Source organism: Glycine soja, chromosome 6 (assembly GCF_004193775.1).
Source record: "Glycine soja cultivar W05 chromosome 6, ASM419377v2, whole genome shotgun sequence".
Classification (NCBI taxonomy): domain Eukaryota; kingdom Viridiplantae; phylum Streptophyta; class Magnoliopsida; order Fabales; family Fabaceae; genus Glycine; species Glycine soja.
This window is the reverse complement of record NC_041007.1, coordinates 38,045,933-38,065,960: the sequence shown is the minus strand read 5'-3', so window position 1 is coordinate 38,065,960 and position 20,028 is coordinate 38,045,933. Positions and strand designations below refer to the sequence as shown.

Below are 20,028 nucleotides of genomic sequence, written 5' to 3'. Positions count from 1 at the left end.
AACAAAGGGATGTTGTTAACCGTTGTGGATCCCTCATAAAGTCTTCCTAGGGCAACCAGGCGGGAAGAATTTTCTTCAACGTACAGCCCGCATTTGTCTAAGTCACCCTTCTATGGATCGTTCCCTAAGGGATCAACACAACTCTTCTTTGTGCTGACACACGCACCTGAGGGACCAACCTCAGGCTCCGGAGGCAATGCAAGTCCCTGTGATTGCATCTATGACTGAAATTAGGATTGCATCTGGCTGAAGGATGCCATCAGTTGCCGAGTCACCTTTTCTATGATTGACTCCTCCAGCTAGTCCCTGATTTGTTGGGTCAGTTGCTGTAGGTCTTTAGGAGGCAGGGAGGAAGAACTGCGGGAGGTTCGTGGAGCCGATCCAAAGTATTGCTTTATGGTGACACCGGCTCCAGCAGCACGGACATGGCTAGGGTGTTCTGGTCGCCCAATGGTAGCAGTCAGGATATCCTAACGTCCATGGGGGACAAACGATCCCTATGACGCCTGCTCCTCCAAAGAATCCTGTACAAAACACATATATTTGTCCAAGGCATTCATAGAATAAACAAAGATAATTACAATTCTTAATTGAAAATGACTTACAGTCTTCTCAACAATTTCATTTGCTGCCTCAGACGCCATCTGCCTAGTTTTCTTGGTGCGGGCCATCTTTCACTTCACGTGGCGTTTGATGGGAGATGGAGGGTCAATGATGCCCTCAGTGCTTTCGGACTGGGCATCTTCCTCCAGTCTTTTCTTTGTCTTCTCCGCCATGAGCTTTTGTTCTAAATATTCATAACCCCCACAAGACAACACGTGGGGGGGGGGGGGAAGTGTTTTGCTTCTGGATGGCCTGTGCCTTTTTCCGCACATCCTGCAAAAATCGAACATTAATGAAAATGATTCCTACAATGAATTATAAGAAGTGAATTTTTTGTGGAAAACAACTAAAATGACAAAGTACATACCTCTCACGTAGGGTCTCTTCAGGTCTGACAAAATTGGGCTCATTTCTCCTTGCTAATGTCGTATTTTTCATAGACAATGTCGTCCACGCCGTCCTTGTCGGCTGCAAGTGCCTATTTCCTCGTCAAGTCTGATTTAAACTGCCTCCACCGCTTGCCTACAGTCTGAAGAACTTTCTTCTTTGTCCTACTGTCAGAAGCTTTAGGGATTTCAAATTCTACCTAACAAACAATAAATTAGGTTTTATTGTTAGTACATTATAAATTTTGGCTAATAAAGAAAATCAAAGAAGAAAACTAAAATACCTGAATATCCTACCATATCAAATCCATCTGAGCAGCAGGGACTTCCTTCCAGTTCTCGTATGTCACGTCGACCTTATCACGAGTGACAATCCCCAAATATGTTCTTAATTTCTTCTTGTGGGGACCGTCGGCCTTGCTGGTCGCAGGATCGATGTGGACCACTGGTCTTTCTGCCCCAGGTGGTCTAGTGGCCAAGGATCGTAGCCGTGTGGCTTTGCGTGTTTGCTTCAAGGTAGACGGAGACTTTGATGCGTCTGCAGGAGGAGGAGGAGGAGGATGAGGAGGCGAGGTAGGTGGAGTAGCCATGGTCCTTTAAAAAGAAAAACTTGAGTTAGTTAACATTATCAAAAAGCATTGTATGAGTTATGTAAATGAATGTACCAAAATGAAATACATAATTAGCAGACTCTTGAGTTAGTTAACATTATCAAAAAACACTGTGAGTCATGAACAATGCCAAACAAGTTCAATCATCTTCATCTGACAACCAAGAAATTTCAAAGACAAAGGACCAGGCTCCTGAGCTTATAAATGAAAATGAGCAGAACGAACCTTAGGTACACTGTAGTCAATTGCAGTTACCTTTGTCATGGAGCATAAACCATCTGTTTCGACCATTGGCTGGGACATGAACCTTCTTGCTGCAGCCTATGATGTAAGCCACTCTCCCTCTCTATTTGTCTATGCATCTATGATCTATCTGATAAATTATTATATTAATCAGGAGTCAAGATTATAGACATGTGTTAGTCTCGGATTATACAATAATTTTTATTATATTTTTCTGTGTATTTGTTGTTGAACCATATCATATGAGAATCTAAATGGACGTAAACTTTGGTGAACCAGGGAATAATATCATCAGGTATCACCTACTATGTTCAAGGGATTGTCATGCATAAAAAAGGGCCTGTTTTCGTTACTGCTTTCAGCCCTTTGATCCATCATGGGTGCCTTCATCCTTGCAGAAAAAATATATCTTGGAGGGTAAGTACTCAATACTCATATTCACTCCCAATGAACATATCATGTTTTTAGGCACAAAGAAAGAAGTTTATAAGTTTTAATTGACTCTCTTTTGTTTCATAAACTAAAAGTTTGGTGTTTCTTACATAAAAGTTGAAACATCACAATCTTAAAAAGCTCAAACTTTGAAATAGTGGTAAACAACAATTATTGATGTGGATTTATATGCATGTGATTTCAGGGTCATTGGAGCTATTCTCATAGTAATGGGACTTTACTCAATTCTCTGGGGCAAACACAAGGAGAACAAAGAGAAAGAGACAGAGATAACCATTGAGGTATTAAAGTGTTGTTCAGAAAATAGGATGACATTGGAGACTGTGGTAGAAGATGCTGAAACAAACAACGACATTGAGATGCAAAAGGGTGAAGCCTCAAGAAAGTTAAGGGTTGCCATTGGTGTTCAAAAAGTTTAAAGTGGTTAAGATTAGAAAGGAAAGGGATGAATAATAATAGAGGCTGCAATGAAAAAAGGGGTCTTTAATTGAGAGCAGAGAAATTGAAAGGGGTTTTGTTTTGTGTACTCACCATCTTTCTTCGGAAAATTAACTAAGGCTTATTTTTTTTTTCTTTCTTTCTTGTATTTTGATTAGGACCTTATGTGTGGACCTTACTATCCATAATGTAACTTAAATTTTGCACACTTTGGTGAAAGGAAAATTGGCATTTGCAGAAATTCTCTCTCTCTCTCTTATGACAGGTGTAAATATTTTTTTTTCTTGTGTAAGAGACCATTGGTGTCTTAATTAATTGGGTTGGAGATTAATCTTGTTCATAGTACATCGTGAATTTAAAAGAATCTTACATATAGATAATGAGAATCGAAAACAAGTTAGATACACAATCTAATCATTCATGAAATTATTTTATAATTTCAACATTAGATGATGCTTCTTTACCATCTTAATTAATTGGAGCTAAAACTTATCTAATCCTATAAGACACGAGTTTCCTGATACATGGTTTACAGAATATTAAAAGAATGACAAAGTAAAGTAAGGACACGGGCAACACAAAACCTGAATATTACATGCGAATGTTTGAAAGAAAGCAATCAGAGCATTATCTATATTCTATATCATGTTACAATTGTATGCAAATTTATGATACATGAACAAAAGGGATTTGTTTCAGTTAAGTTTGAAATCCTAGTTAATTTCCCAAGGTTAACCAAACATACAGAGTAGTAGTAGAACCTAACAAAACAAAAACAGAGTAGATATTTACTGAAAAGAAAATACTTATTATATTATAAATATAAAAATTCTTACTTCTTCCTTTAGACTTCCCCCTGGCCTCTTCACATTCTGCTAATTTTTATCTAATGTATTATGTTCTTTTCCTATTTTCTATTAATTTCACCATCATTTTCATTTTTTGACTTCATTATTATGTTCTTATAATGAATTTCTTTAGTTTTTGGTATTTTTGGTTTTTGAGAATTTATAAGTGTAATCTAAGTAATTTAGTTTTTATTATAATATCTAAAATATAAGTCATCCCACTTCCTACTCTCCTGCTATAACATTTTCTGAGCTACCATCGTATATCCCTATTAAGTTCTAAGCTTTTTAAAATTAGCATTATCAGTACCATTACATAAATTAAACTGCATCAATTAGCATCTATTTAAAGTCAATACAAATGCAATAGATTAAAAGGCAAAGAAATTGAAAAAAGAAAAGAACAAAACTTAAGAACCAGAGACCACAACAGTCCAATCCTAATAACAAATAATCGCATTAGCCTTGAAACTTCAATAATCAAAATCCAAAGCATTAGCCTCGAAACTTCAATAACAAATTCACGGACAGTGGTACTTACCTTTGATGGAAACTTCACTGATCAACTTCTCCAGCGTTGCTTCGCAGAGATTGAAGGCACTGTGCACGTGAGCTTGAGGGTCACTGTTGGAAAATATATGAATAGACATACTAAGGAACTTTCCTTTTTCTCAAATTTGTGTATTAGGATATCTAGTCAGCCTTTTCCATTTTCTAGCATCTCTCATGCAGGCTTTTTGTGAGGTTAACTTCTCCTTACCTCTCTTATCCAGCTATCCAACCCCCCCTCCCAACCACTAAGATTCACAGCTATTACTAAGAAAGTATGCATGATAATAAAAGCATACCAATTTATCAATTTTAACATTCCTTAAAACTACACCAAACATTAAAAAAAAAGTTTTTCTTAGATAATACCACTTTGCACATTCCAAAGGAGATATGTAAGTTCCATGAAGGCATGGACCAAAGGAGAAAATTATCATGATCCTGAACTCAAATAAATTTTGTCAATCATATAATGAAGCTATCTTGTCTAATCAACAAAACAGTAGCCTCAATTGCAAAAACTTAGCAATATTTATAAAAAAAAAAACACAAATTCATCTTCTGGAGTACTTCAATATATTTCACACATTACAATCCTAGCTGAGAGAAGCCATCAATGCATGATATTGTATCTAACATATTAATTCAGTATTCAAACACAACTAAGAAGTCTAAGCTGTTCTAGAATCAATATTAACAGAAAGCAATTGATTGGAGCCAAGACAAGTTTAAAAAAGGGGGAAAAAACTTCTGTTATGGGTGACAATTAGTGCAAGTACCTGATAAACATAAGGCTGAAAGGGTGTTGAGAAAAACGGTGCAGCCATGGCTGGGGCACAGTGATTACTTTGAAGTTACTGGAGGTAAAGACAGCCTATCTGAAACCATATACATGAAGAAATTAATAGACTTTTTACTGAACAATTTATTTGATTTCTATTATGTAATAAATTCTCATGTCTGAATGTTACAAGTTTACGACTGACAATTAATACAAGGGTTCAACTCATCACTCAAAAATTAAATATTATTAACAGGACATTCATCTCACCATTATTTTAAATATGAGTAGACATGTTTAATCATAACGACCAAGGTTGTCAAACTCAAGTTTATGTAAATCTGACTCACAGACTTGGGTAAAGTTTACCTATTAAAAAAAACTATAAATAGCATATATGCATGAACTTAATACTTCTAAAACAATAACAATTAACATTAGAAAAATATATTATAATAGAGAACAAACTTGACATTTTAGATGTTTTATTCTGATGTAAGGGTTGAGCGGTTGGGTATTGGACAAGGTGGAGGGGACCCACAAAATAAATTGTATAATTTTCAGTCTTTCCAAAAGAGACCAAAAAGGACATAATCAAAGATTATAAAAAATAAAGTCTCATAATAAATAACATGTATCAAACTTCGATATTAACCCAGTCAGTTGATATAAAACTTTGTTATTATAATTTAAACAGTGCAAGTACTGGTCCACTTGTTGGTTGGCACAAATGCTAATAATCATCACAAAAAATGTCTGACAAAGAAAATGGTATACATACTTTCTATGGACAAACTAGACAAAAGAAAAAAAAAACTAACTGAAGGAATATGTATATACTTACTGCGCTCCATGGATAACTACTGCATTTGAGAAAAGATCCTAACCATAAAAGAAGTTGATATATGGTCTAAAGATTTCAAGATAAAAGAATGCCTCAATTTATGTAGCTTCAGCTTCAAATTGCTTTCTTCTACAAAGAGGCAGAAATTATCCACCCAAGACAAAGGTGTTTCTTCAATTTTGATGATATATTTTCACTGACACCTACTTAGTATATTCATACTCTACTATTTAGCCATGATATATTTTCTATAATAAGTCTAATAAATAAGGTATGCTCTGTACCTATTTCTAAAAATTATAGACTTGAAAATAATAACAATAACTTCCCCCAACCCATGAAACAATTCGTATTACATCTTTCATCCTACAACACTTGCCATGACATTTCTCATATTTAGATCCAGCAATTTGTTACCCCTTCCTATATCAATCTAAATTTGTATCAGTCCATCCTTCCATCCAAAAAGTGACAATCAGTAACAAGTAAAAGAAGCTTAAAGGATTGAACCTCAATCAGTATCACTAATTACTAAAGTGTTGAACACCTTCTCATTTCAATTTCATTCCTAATACCAAAAACTTCAAGCAAAAACAGTAATAAAAAGTCACAAAATGCAATGTCGAACACTCACTGTTACAAAATACAAAACTTCCGAACAAACTAATTAATTCAAATTATAATACTTCAAAAGTTCAAAAACACATTGTGACCTTGCTGCCTCTTAGTATATTCAGTAGATCAGTTAGACTTATTTATTAGACTATAGAGTATGCCTTATTATTTATTGTGACCTAGTTAAAACTATCAGAGAGGCATTTGAAGAGTGTGAACTAGTGCGTATAAACTGTCAAGGACTAAATAAAAGGGACTATCGAAAGATTGGAGCAAAACTAAGGGTATAATCAATTTTGCATCCAATGTTGAAGATCGTGTGGACTCAGATTTTTTTGTTTGTTTTCTATTCTTTTGGTTTTTTTTATGTTAATTAATCAAGATGCTATCTTAAAAACTTTCTTTCATATCTATTCTTTTGACTATAGGATCTTGTTCCATGCACATTGCTTTCGTTTGAATATGAGCACATACTTATGTGGAGATGACCAAATTGGAAGTCATCCATACCAGATTTAGGAGATTATCGCAAGGAATCCAATAAAAATTATGAACCACTGCCATCAGAGGCCCTAGAATTCTCAACACTGGGACTACAGATGAACCCAGTAGAGCATGAAAGCAATTTATTACATGACACTAGCATTTCCTCTATTTCAAGTGAAGGTTGAGGTGTCATATCCCAATGAAAATAGCCATCAATCTATGTATGGGTTTACTGAAGTTCCTTCACCTACTTATAAAAAAATTATTAAGTCCGCATGTTTTTCTATTGTCATCTCCACTTTGTACAAATCGCACTAGTAGTTGTCAAAAGTTTTGGTTTGCTAGGCCTTGCCCCTAACCACTCCCTGTCCTGCCCTCAGTGACACGCCTAACAATTTTCCTTCTCTGTTGGATTTGGAAGATACTAATTGTGACCTTGGTATAAAAAAGACAGAATAATGATAATTCATATTTGTTTATTAGATTATGTTTAATCCAGTAGATCAGTTAAACTTATTTATTAGACTATAGAGCATACCTTAGTTCCTTATATCAATCATAATAATTAGTTTTCAATTCCTTTAATTATTTAGCCGTGCAAATCTGTGCAAATCTGTTATTTCCAATTCTGATTTGTTGAGAATTATTAGGAGATTGGTAGCTTGATTCACTACATATTAGGGTTGTTCACTTGTATATATATCACTGTAAACTAATATCAAATTTATCAATAAAAGTTACAAACTTATTCCTCTATATGGTATCAGCCTAAACGATCCACCCATTCCCTATTTCTTCAATTAAGGACGTCGTTCCCCACCCTTGCCTCCCATGGCCAACAACAACTCCTTCATTCCCAACCCCCATGAGCCATCCAAACCCCTTGCTTGCATCACTTTCACCAATGTCACCAAACTTCTTCCCAACAATTATCCTAATTGGAAACAACAAGTTGAAGCTCTCCTTGATAGCTATGATCTCCTCCAATATCCAGATGGATCTTTTCCTGCGCCGTCAGAAACGATCCTCACCGCTCCAACATCTTCGACGCCGACTCCGTCGGAAACGACCCCACCACTGCATCACTTCCGGTAACAACTCAGAATCCTGCTTACCAAACTTGGCGTCGACAGGACCGCCTTATATATGGTGCTCTCCTCACCACTCTCTCTAATGAAGTGGCCTCCCTGGTGTCTCAAACCAAGACCTCACATGATCTCTGGATCCTTCTCAAAAACACCTATGCGAAAGCATCTCGCAAACCTTTTCTCGGCCGCTGTCAGTGGTGCAACATCAAAGGTCATGTTCTCTCTCAGTGCAAAACCTTCCAGCAGCAGCATCCTAGTGTCCCACCGCCACCTCGTAACTCTCCGGCTCACACTGGACAGGTTCAGGTCAATACTGCAATTGCCGGCCCATCGCAACATGATTTTCTGTTTGACAGTGGAGCGACACATCACGTAACCAATGATCTCGATAATCTGGCGCTTCATCATCCGTACACTGGTCCTGACTCACTGTTTATGGGTAATGGTTCAGGTTTAAACATCACTCATTCTGGAGCACTTTTACTTAATGATTTATCCTTGTCTAATGCTTTGTGTGTTCCTTCCATGAAACAAAAAATAATCTTTGTCTCTAAACTTACCCAACAAACCAACTCTGCTGTTGTTTTCCTGCCAAACTCTTTTTATGTGAAGGACTTGCAGACGGGTCACACAACCCATAAAGGCTCCTGTGTGGATGGACTCTATCTCTGGCCCGCCACCTCACCCTCCGTCCACACGGCTCGAACAGAATCCTCTGCATCATGGCATCATAGGCTTGGGCACCCTTCATCTTCTATTTTCAAATTTGTTCAGAAACATTTTTCCTTAGGCTCAAATAAATTTCCGCAATCCGATTGTAACTCGTGTCAAATTAGCAAAAGTCATAAACTTCCATTCCATGAATCCACTCTTAAATCTTGTTATCCATTAGAAATAATTTTCTCTGATGTCTGGACTTCTCCTATTTTATCAATTGATGGTCTTCGCTATTATTGCATGTTTGTTGATCATTTTACTCGCTATATTTGGCTATATCCAATGAAACAAAAATCTGATGTGCAAACTATATTTTCCAAATTTAAATCGCTAGTTGAAAATTTCTATCATCACAAAATAAAAATTCTTTACACAGACAATGGTGGCGAATATATTGGTCTTTGCCCTTTTTTACTAAATCATGGTATAAGTCATCATACAACGCCACCTCATACACCTGAACATAATGGAATTTCAGAACGCCGGAATCGTCACATTGCTGAAACCGGTCTCTCTCTTCTCCATCACTCGGGCTTCCCCTTCACCTATTGGCCTCACGCCATGACCACCGCCGCTTATCTCATAAATCGCCTCCCAACTCCAATTCTTGGGTACCAATCACCCTATTCTAAATTGCTCAACATTAGTCTGGATTATCATAAGTTAAAGTGTTTTGGATGTTTGTGTTTTCCCTGGATTAAACCATATGCTAACCATAAACTTGCACCAAAGTCTGCTATGTGTGTTTTTGTAGGTTACTCGGCTGATCAACATGCATATTTGTGTCTCGATCCCACAACAGGAAGGATCTACACCTCTCGGCATGTGAAGTTCGTTGAATCTAAATTCCCGTTCAACTCCCTAGTAACTCACGCTAGTCCAAGTCCGGAGCAACAAACAGGCCCACTTCAACTCTCCATCTTACAACCCATGAACCCACCGAAAGATTCATCTCCTGCCCCTTCCTCCCCATCCATCACCAACTCCCCATATATGGCCCAGTCCTCCACCGAACCCACAAACCCCACTCAATCTCCTCCTCCAACCTCACAATCATCCCCGCAACTCTCTGCTTCACCACCCCAAACCATTGTCAACCCAAATGGAGGTGGGATCATCACTCGGTCTAAAAACAACATTATCAAACCCATCCAAAAGCTTAATCTCCATGTCCAAGCCTCCTCTCCCATTGAACCCAACACCATCACCCAGGCCCTTCGCGACCCTGATTGGCGCTCAGCCATGCAAGCCGAATTTGATGCCTTACACCACAACAACACTTGGGATCTTGTCAGTCGGTCCTCTGATCAAAATTTGGTTGGCTGTAAATGGGTATTTCGAATCAAACGAAATCCAGACGGATCAATTGATCGTTACAAGGCTCGGTTAGTCACCAAAGGGTTTCACCAACACTCTGGTTGGGACTATACAGAAACTTTTAGCCCCGTTGTTAAACCGGTGACCATTCGCATTGTCCTAACTCTTGCAGTTCGTCAAGGGTGGCCCATATGTCAGCTTGATGTCAACAATGCATTTCTTCAAGGGACACTTAAGGAGGAAGTCTTCATGATACAACCACCTGGTTTTGTCAACAAAAACTTTCTTGATCATGTTTGTCGCCTCAAAAAGGCACTCTATGGGCTGAAGCAAGCACCCCGCGCCTGGTATACGGAGCTTCGCGTATTCCTGCTCTCCCTTGGTTTTGTCAATTCCACTGCAGATGCATCTCTTTTCATCTACCAAAAACCAGAGGTTACACTTTACTTATTAGTATATGTTGATGATATAATTATGACTGGAAATTCATCTGCAGAGCTGTCCAAACTCATTGCCACACTTGCTGCTCGGTTTTCGTTAAAAGATCTTGGATGTCTCAGTTATTTCTTGGGTGTCGAAGTAATTCCTTCCGCTGCAGGAATGTTTCTTTCACAAAGGAAATATATCATTGATTTGCTACATAAATCAGGCATGACAAATACAAAACCAGCATTCACTCCTTTGTTAGCGAGTGTTCAATTACTTAAGGATTCTGGTGATCTCCTACCCTCTCCAAAGGAGTACCGCACACTGGTTGGAAGCCTTCAATACTTGAGTCTTACACGTCCAGACATCGCCTTCAGCACTAACAAACTCGCACATTTCATGCAAAATCCAAGAACGACGCATTGGTCTGCACTCAAACGAGTGCTCCGATATTTGGCGGGCTCTTGTGACAAAGGAGTCTTCATCTCAGCGACTGCTCCTTTGACCTTTCATGCCTACTCGGATGCTGATTGGGCTGGTGACAAGGATGATTATGTTTCAACCACTGGTTACTTGTTGTATCTCGGTAACACTCCCATCTCCTGGAGCTCCCGCAAACAACGTTCTGTTGCTCGATCATCAACTGAAGCAGAATACAAAGTCTTGGCTGACACGGCTAGTGAACTATTATGGGTTCTTTCCTTGTTCACAGAACTTGGTCACATGCCCACTGCCAATCCAGTCATATACTGTGACAATCTTGGTGCCACAAATCTCAGTGCTAATCCTGTCTTCCACTCTCGGATGAAACATATAGCCTTAGCCTACCACTTTGTCGGAGAACATGTTCAACATGGCAAGTTTCGAGTGTCTTTTGTGTCTACCGATGATCAACTTGCTGATATTCTAACAAAGCCTCTGCTTCGCCCTCGGTTCGAATCGCTACTGTCCAAGTTGCATCTCTCATCCAGATTATACAACTTGCGGGAGGATATCAATCATAATAACTAGTTTTCAATTCCTTTAATTATTTAGCCGTGCAAATCTGTGCAAATCTGTTATTTCCAATTCTGATTTGTTGAGAATTATTAGGAGATTGGTAGCTTGATTCACTACATATTAGGGTTGTTCACTTGTATATATATCACTGTAAACTAATATCAAATTTATCAATAAAAGTTACAAACTTATTCCTCTATACCTTAAAGAACAACTCATCATAAGGTTCTGTGAAATAATTTTCTACTTGCATTTGAGAGCTAAAATCTGTGTATTGACTTAATTGACATAAGATCCAATTCTAAAAAGGCTTCTAGTCCAAGACAAAACATAACTACTGGAGCCTGCAAGGGAGTGTAACGACTTTTCACATACAAAGTGACACCACAACAAGGAGGATTAGAGTTTTAGAGGGGAAATAGGTTTCCAGATGAACCTTTCTTTCTTTTTCTTGAATCAATCACTTAATGTGCACAGGAGTGAGGCAACGAAGTCTTAGGTTAGGGTTAGGATTATCAAAACCATTGTTCAAAACAAACATCCAATGCAAACTACATCTTGTTTTCTTATACCCCAAAACAAAACAATGGCACTCAGCAAACAAGAAAATGGTGCACCAATAACAATCATTGCAGCAAACAAAACCAATAGATTTAAACAACGAACTCACCAGCCCGAGAACCCACCAATTCACGAACCCACCAACTCAGGAACTCGCGAACCCAGCAACTCACCAACTCGCGAACCTAGCAACTCACCAACTCACGAACCCACCCACTCAAGAACTCACGAACCCAGCAACTCACGAACCCACCAACTAGGAACCAAGACTATGTCAAAAACCTACGAAACAACAAACTCACCAACCCGAAGTTAACATTCTATAGGGATAAATGTTAAAGCAACATCAAGGTTTGCCCACGTACCTAAATCGCGCCAGTCACGAATGGGAACTTGTGGAGCCACGTACCTAAACAACGAACCTCAATGGTAGCTTGAGTGAGGAGGACATAGTATCTGAGGGATGAGGAAGAAAAGGAGAAAGAGTTTTTGTACCAAACTAATCATGCAAGGGGTAAATAGATTTTTGGGTTTTTAACTTATCAATTAGACAACATCGGTTTCTTAAACAAAACCGATGTTAACTTTATAATGTTAACCTCGATTTTTTTAAAAAATCAATGTTAACTAGTTTATGTTAACATCAGTTTTTTCAAAATCAATGTTAACATTAAAAAGTTAACATCGGTTTTTCAAAAAACCGATGTTAACATCACTTACTTAACATCAGTTTTTTCAAAATCGTTGTTAATTAAATCAACTAATTTACCAAAATACCACTATGTTTTTCTTAACTTCGATTTGTTAAAAAAGCGATGTTAAATCAATGTTTTGTAGTAGTAAACCATTGTATTTTCAAAAACACCCTTCATTGTAATACAACTACATATTAACAATTTTATTATTTTTAATTCAACAATGCCGGTCATTAATCCCAGTTAACTAGCAATAACAGGTCAAAATATATAATTTCCAGGTGATCCACGGTTTGCAAACTTCACCCTAGCCTCGTCCTGGAAAAAATAGTGCAGTTTATCTTTATATTTGACTTCCCAATTTAATGTCTATTGTGTTAAAAAATTATACCCACTAAAATATGAAGCTAAACATTTATATATTAATAATATCTAATTCACTTTTATTTTATTATATTAAATCAGGATTTAATTTTACTATATTATGCAAGTGTCATCTTCTAGCTCATATATACATATTAAAAGTTTAATTATTCATTTAATATTTATGATTATACAAATTTTATTCTTTTAGTTCTTAGTTAAAAGTCATCAATTTTAGATCCCACACTTACAATTTTAATCTTTTTTAATTAGTTCCTACATATAAACTTAGGGATTAAAAATTATATGCGTAATTAAACCTCAATTAAACCATTACAATTTAACATACCGTTTTTTTTTTCACAAAATAATTGTCCGATTCCTTTTATTAGAATATAACTTTTTTTAACCATAGAATATTATAACTTAAATTATAAAAATTCTATTTCCCCATAAAACATGAAGAGCACCCGCCCATATCAATTTGAATGTAACTAAATTTGTGAAGCACTCTTAAACGTGCAACACCTTTAGCATCATTCATTTAAAACCCATTTATCAATTTACACAGGTGCCATAGCCATATCTCCCATGATAACTAAATTTTAAAAACATATATCAGTTTTCCATCTTCCCTTCGAATGTTACAGACACACCACCCATTATTTTAGTAATTTTTCAATTCTTAGAAATTTATTCTACAATTACGTGCATTCTTTTCCCACATCATAGTAGTTGCTTTCCCTTAACTATCCCATATACCCATGCCTTAGCCTTAGCCAAGTGGTTTTCCTACACTATTTTTTTATGAGGTTTTTGTTACACTATTAAACAATGTTAAAAATTACCCCACGTATCCTGCAAGCTATAATGCACATAGTTGGCTTTATGGCCTCTCACCTTCCGATGCTCATTTATCTATGACTATATATAAAAACAACATGGTGTACACATTTTTATATTTATTTTATCGCTATAACTACATCATAATGCTAATGCCATATATACAATTATTTTCACAAATTACCTACTAACTTTTATTATTAATATTTTTTATTAAAAAAACATGAAAAATAGTATGGAATGTGTGTTTCCCTAGTAGATAATAATAGCAATAACTTGAGACTCGATCACCGAAAAAAGAATAAGATCAAATAGTTCTATTGTGCCAATCAAACTAAGTTCTCTCCAATACTACAAAGCTAAGTTGCAACCGCGGTGGTTGATACAATTCAAAAATGCTAATACCATAAATCACAATTTCCTTCTTTATTTATAATCTCCGAGACATCTGTTAGAAATACATGAATCCACCTTTAGAACTTAAACTCTTTATTCCTCTTGGACTTGCCCTCCTTTTCTTGCATCTTTCTCATCTTCCTTTTCTTGTTCAACACGTTCCAGTTGGTTACATTATTAAATATACCAATAAAGACCTAAGTTTTTTTTTGGAAGAAAAATAAAGACCGAATAAGGCGTTTGTTTTACAGAGATTTTTTAGTCCTAGAAATATAGGAGAAGAAAAAATATTTTTATGTTTGTTACGAAGTAATAAAATAATTAATCTCATGTATATTTTTTTATTCGAGTAATCTCTTCTTTATCAATATTTAATTATGACGGAGGAAATAGGAAATATTTATTACATACAATTTGAAAACAAAATGGGATGCCCTTTTATCATAGCGTGACATGTGTGTTGACAGCCCAAGTATTTTATATAATATTAGCTTAGTACCCGTGTGATGCATAGGTAAATTTGGAGGAATATTTGTTTGGATTATATACAAATTATGTTGACAAATTTAATTTTTTTTTTGTATTATTAGAAAAAAAAATCTAAAATTAATTCAAAATATCTTCAATACAAAACTTATTTATTAATAAGTAATAGAAGATAATTTAACGTGAATATTTTTTATACAATCATAAATTTATATTTAAGTAAAAGAAATTTCTATAACATTAAAAAAGACTAAATTGTTTAAAAAAAGTTTGTATAAACAAATGAAATTATATAATAAATTTCAAACTCTAAATTAAATTAAGGAGTTGTATTGTCAAATGTGACTTTTAAATTATAGGTCATAGTTTCATATATGTAATATGTCATAATTAACAAGTTATATTGTCTTTTATTAATATATTTCTTAATTAAATTACGTTTTATCAGCTTTTAATTAAGGGTCCGTTTGTTTAAATTATTTGTTAAAAAATTTTTTTTGCATAAAATAAATAGTTTTCTATTTTTTGGTTTGTTTCTTTAAATTTCTTTTGCTTAAAAAATAGTTTTATTATTTTTTAAAGAAAAATGTTGTATCTGTTTTTACAAAAAACACTTGTTCAGAAACATGTCATAAATTGCTAAATCTTTATAATAACTAACACTTAATTTTATATTTGTAATTTGTCATAATTAATAAGGTGTATTACCCTCTATCAATATCTCTTAATTAATTTTTTATCAGCTCTTAATTAAATTACTAAAATGTTATATTAACTTTTTTATCAATATTATTTTGTCATCATATATTTTGAAATGTTATATTAAATTTTTATGCGATGTACAATATTCTTGGTCTCCATATTCATCTATTAATTACTAATTAGTCAATATTAAAATAAAATAAATAGTATAGATAATTATAATAAAAATTAAGTAAGTAAATACTTTTTATTTTAATTAAAATAGTATAAGTAAATACATTTTAAGTTAATTTTCTAAATAATTCTTAAATTAAAATGTTATGTTAATTCTAATATATTATTTTTAATATACATAAATTAGTTGTACAATTACGTTCTTCATCCATATATGAACTAGCACCATCTAATTAATTAAAATTAATAATTTTTCATTATTAATAATTATTAATTTAATATAATTTTAAAAAATTTGATCGGCATTATCGTGATATTGATTTTATTAAAAATTAATAGTATATTAGTTTATAGTCCTCTTTTAATTTAAAATAGTAGAATAATAAAAAATGTTGTTTTCTTATTTAATGTTTTTTACCACCGTATTTTGAAATGATATTATGCCTTATTAAACCTTTTTTCTATTTAAATTAGGATCGTTTACCTTTCAGGAAAAATATACAAAAAAGATTTTTCACATATTCACCTCAGGAAAAAATTCTAACTTTCTTCAAATATCAAAATTTTATTTTCACAATACTATTATTACCAAAACATATTTACATATTTAGGATACTATATTTTGAATGATAATATATTTTAATTATGATTTTTTTTTTCACTTTTTCTTGTAACCATGATACTAAAATTTTAATGTCTTATATTATTTAATGTTTTATACAAAATCATTTTTTTTATAAAAAATTGATTTTATAAATGTTTGACTATATATACATTTTTTTTAAAAATAACAATTAAATTTTATTTTTTACTGAATTTTTCATATTTATAGAAATATTTTATTATTTATTTCATTTATAACACTTAAACTAATAAAAAAAATTGTTATCATTGGATAATGTCTTGTTATAATAGTTAATCTTTAATGATAACTAACAAATATTTAAAAGAAAACTATTATTATTGTTGAAATTAGTATTAATATATTAGATTATTATTTATTTTAATTATTTTATGATACATATAATTATTTGGGAAATAATGGTAGTTATTTCATATCTTGTATTGATCACATTCCTCCTAGCATTTTAGCTGATGATTCTAGGGGTATAGCTTTTAAAAGAGGTCGGTAGTGTTTTAATCTTTTTTTTCGAAAAAAATGATAAATAGTAATTCATTGGATAGTAAAAAATAGTGCAACATAAAATAATAGAAATAGAAGTTAAAAAATATTAAATCAATATGAATAATGGAAATTCTAACTCACCAAAAAAAGGAAGTGCTAAGTGAAATGAAATGTACCAACAATCTTTAAAATGAAAAATAATAAAATTAAGAAAAAGCGTATTACCAATATAAGAATAAGATGTGAACATTACCGAGAAAGGATGAGAACACATTAGCTTTTGCATGTCAACAAAAAAATTCATAAGATCTTGCAATACACCCAATAAAATACAAGGGATTTTTCTTTTTCTTGTACAAAAACAATTACAAAGGAGAGAATAGGAACATCAAAGAAAGTCTATAAATAAAATACACGAAGAAGAAGAAAAACATGTGTAAGAAAAAATAATTGATATATTATAAAATTACCCTAAAGAAAGAAAATGCAAAAAACAAAATGAATTCAATAACGGCAAAAAATAGTGATGTTTACAATAGAGTAAAAGAAGAAAAAAAGTGTATGATAAAAACTCTTAATAAAGTTTAATGTCCACTCAATAGATTATAAAATAGATTATTTATAATGTATATTCAAGGTTTAATAAAAACAATTGAATTTTAAATAGTGATATAAATTATCTTAATTAACTATTTGAATATATTAACTAACTAAACTACTCTTTAATATATTAATTGCTTAAATCAATTGATATATGCTTGTAGATTTAAGCAAATAAATCATACCAACCTTTTTTTTAAGTAAATGAGTTTTCCTTAAATACTTATTTTTTCTTAAAAATATATAAATGAGAAGATATATTGTTATTGGTTAGTATCAAATGCTTTTTGTAAAACCATACCAGAGTTTCTACTAAAAAGGTTGGTATAATTTTTAAAAAAAAATATTAAATGAGTTTGTCCATGATTGAGTTTTACGTTTTCAAGTTTTTAATCGTTTTTAATTTTTCTCTTCATATTAATTTAGGTGTGTTTGATTTAAAAAAAATCAAATGTGATTTCATTTTCTTTACTGATCATTTTGTTTTTTTATTAAATTTTATTTTGTTTGTTTTAATAGGAAAAAGAAATTAATTATGTGGGACCTAATTTGATCATTTCTGACCACGTACTCAAACATGGAAATTTAGCAACTATGTTTTATAAGATATGTAGATATTGATAATTGATTATTTATATTTTGGATCAATTTGTTATTTCCATTGAATAAATTAATTATTAGAAAGACAGATTTGTATACAACAAATCTTTTGAGTAATAAATAGTCAAGATATAAACATATCAAATATCTTATTAATCACAATAGTTTAGATTCATTTTTTTGTTACAATTGATTGATTTACAAATCACGATAGTTAAGGGATAACAACACTTTATTTGTAAATTATTAATAATATTAAATATTTTAAATTTGCAAATATTTAATTATGTAATCTGAATGAATTTATTGTTTTTAAACATGGTAACTATTAATTAAATATAGATTCCCTGGAAATAATTTTTTTTTTTATTTTTTATGATAATTTTAAATTTTGAAAACAAAGCGGAACAACTTTTTTTCATAGTGTAACATGTGTGCTGACAATTTCAATCAATCAACAACTGTCTTTTGTATAATACATTAATTGATTGTTGTTCAATTTATTTATTGTATGTATATCATATCTCTAAACCAAATAGTTGGTCAAAACATTTCAATATGAAAATCTTAAAACAAAATCATTTTTTTTTTACCAAATCAAGCACTACAAAGTATGATTCTCTCTCAAGAATAAATTCAGCTCTAGAAAAACATTAAAGACAGTTCAATTCACGATACTTGTCATTCATAGAAGCATCAACCCAATTGTCTAAAAGAATTACTTCAATAGAAATTTGACATTAGACAATAACTATTTTTTCTACATCAAAAAGAGATACGTCATCGGACAGATTCTCTTTGCATATACATGCCAAATTAATAAGGAAAATTGTTATTGAAAGGATGTTTAAACTAACTTTTTTTGTTTATATAAACCCTTGACTCCACTTCAAACTGTAATTCACATCAAACAACAAAGATAAATTCGTTATTGGCATTGCTGATTTGAAGATGGCTAAGATGTCTTTCATGCAATATTTTGCTTTATTCCTTATCATTTCAGGTTTACAAATTCTCATTATATATTGACTTTTTTATGAATTTATTTGTTATATATTATAATTGTAATTTTTTTACACTATCAATTAATTAAAAATTATTTTTAAAATGATTTTTGAAGTAGTTATTATAAAAAATGAAAACCTACATGAAATCTCTATTAAATAATAAATAACATTGTAAAAAACATTATGGGTTTATTTCAATTAATTTCTTTTTATTCTCTATGTATGCATACACATGTTTTGCATAACTTTTCAGTATTTGATCTTTGCTAACTTTGTTTTCTTGTTATTTTAGTTGTTTTAATCACAAATGAAATTGTTGCACATAAAATATGCGTGCATGTGGCACAACCGAGCAACTGTGGCTTTGACGTGTGTAAAGTGCGATGCGGACAGTTATTCAATGGCAAATTGGCCGCTGCGGAATGCATTATTAAGAGTAATAGTACATATGGCGCTAACCAATGTACTTGTTTCTATCGGTGTTAACTTATAATTATATTATTCATGTACCCAAAATTATGAGTTAACATTATACAAATAAGATGGGCAAAAATATCACAATTGAGGTTTCTTTTACAAATTATTTATCTAAATGGGTCTGTTCTGAAATTATTTATTTTATGGGTCTGTTTTTCTTATTACAAAACACTTTTCTGCTGGTTGCGTTCATTGTAATAGTAACACGTGACATAACCGAACTAGATAGCAGGGGCTGTGGGACAGGGCTGGAAGCGCTGCTGACACAGGTGCAACTAGATGCGCTCGTCTGCCAGACGCGACTAAAGGTTTCATCTGTCAGGCACTCCCTTCCACGATTCCCTAATTGGTATTTAAAAAATGATAATATTATCATTAATAATAGTATTATCATTTAAAATAAATAATTTGTAAAATGGACCCCAAGGGACCCTAATTGGTATTTTTTAAATATTTTCAATGATAATATTATTATTATTTTTTATTTGTGATTTTTATAGTTTTTGTTTTATTATATTATTATTTTTAAAAATATATTGGATATATTTTTATTGTCGCATTTAATGAAATTATTGTTGTTAATATTTATTTATA

General features: G+C 32.7%; 2 long non-coding RNA genes across 4 annotated transcripts; one reads left to right on the top strand and one right to left on the bottom strand.

Annotated features, from left to right (window-relative positions):
- Positions 1-833: 833 nt before the first annotated feature.
- LOC114414174 lies at positions 834-2,907 on the bottom strand. 3 transcript variants are annotated; one of them, XR_003667143.1, is made up of 4 exons: positions 1,826-2,907; positions 1,287-1,583; positions 971-1,189; positions 834-876 (listed from the first exon to the last, which is right to left on the bottom strand). It is a non-coding gene; the product is annotated as an uncharacterized LOC114414174 (long non-coding RNA). The 3 variants fall into 3 exon arrangements; XR_003667144.1 differs by having other exon boundaries at positions 1,274-1,583; positions 1,856-2,906; XR_003667142.1 differs by having other exon boundaries at positions 1,856-2,906.
- Positions 2,908-18,862: 15,955 nt separating this feature from the next.
- On the top strand, positions 18,863-19,518 carry LOC114415270. The gene is made up of 2 exons (XR_003667338.1): positions 18,863-18,953; positions 19,250-19,518. It is a non-coding gene; the product is annotated as an uncharacterized LOC114415270 (long non-coding RNA).
- The last annotated feature ends 510 nt before the right edge of the window (positions 19,519-20,028 follow it).